General features: G+C 38.1%; 1 long non-coding RNA gene across 1 annotated transcript in view; it reads right to left on the bottom strand.

Moving 5' to 3' along the window:
• The window catches only part of LOC126486620 (uncharacterized), a 27,197-nt gene extending 26,489 nt beyond the window's left edge, over positions 1-708 (bottom strand). The window contains exon 1 of the long non-coding RNA XR_007588171.1: positions 616-708. This is a non-coding gene — a long non-coding RNA (uncharacterized lncRNA). The remainder of the gene's footprint in view (positions 1-615) is intronic.
• Positions 709-997: the final 289 nt, after the last annotated feature.

Below are 997 nucleotides of genomic sequence, written 5' to 3' on the forward strand. Positions count from 1 at the left end.
AGAGAGAGAGAGAGAGAGAGAGAGAGAGAGAGAGAGAGAGAGAGAGAGAGAGAGAGAGAGAGAGATGTTCCCTCTTATTTAGATTGTAGGGTACTCAAGGGAAGGCACCAAAGATTTCCTTCTATTTTTCCCATATTTTGCTTAGCCCATTTCTGAACACACACTGGGAGATAATTTATAGATGTTTACAGATTGTTTTACTCCAAGTTGGAAAGAGGAAATTCATTATTATTACCATATTTTCTATTTTCTACTTCTGTTTTTGCTTAAGGAAATGAATAAGAAACTCCTCACCTAGGGAAATCCTCTAGTAGGTGGAACAGAGTTCTATATGAGCCAGTGCAGTGAATGGTGCAAGAAGAAAAGCAAATGCATAGACTGACCCCAGGTCTATGAGGCTCTGTGTCTCAGAGACCTCAGCAAAGGAGTAAACAGGGTCTTAATGCATTCTGCAGATGATACTGAAGTGGGAAATGCTGGAGTAGCAGAATGGGCCCTAGTAAAGAAAATAAAGTAAGGTTCAACTTGGAAAAAAAAGAACTAACACATTGACAGGAAAAATAATTCAAAACACAGATTCAGCAGGAGGGGATAAACTTGGATTGCAGTACTCACAGCAGGCTGTCCCGTACGGTCCAGCATCAGAGGTGACATGTCACAGTGTTCCTCCCTGAAAGTCTCAAATGTTAAGTTTAGGCATCAAAGGTCCATTTTGAATTAGGCAAGCAAATTAAACTGAGTTCAAATATTATGACAAAAAATGCAAATAACAAAACTAACAAAGGGAATTCTGAGTATTCACGAACACCAGTTCATAGAACTCGGTTACTCAGAACAAAAATCAATTGACAAGTCACATTTTATAGGATGAAAAGTGAATTCTAACACTCTACCACACAACAAGCATGATTGTTTCTGACCAACTTGGTTCTTACACTAGAAAAATGTGAATTTAAAATGCACTTCTATTTTTCCAGTGTTCTGGTGATTTTATTTC

This window comes from Alexandromys fortis, unplaced genomic scaffold, assembly GCF_014885135.2.
Source record: "Alexandromys fortis isolate MF-2015 unplaced genomic scaffold, M_Fortis_MF-2015_v1.1 scaffold_164, whole genome shotgun sequence".
NCBI lineage: Eukaryota > Metazoa > Chordata > Mammalia > Rodentia > Cricetidae > Alexandromys > Alexandromys fortis.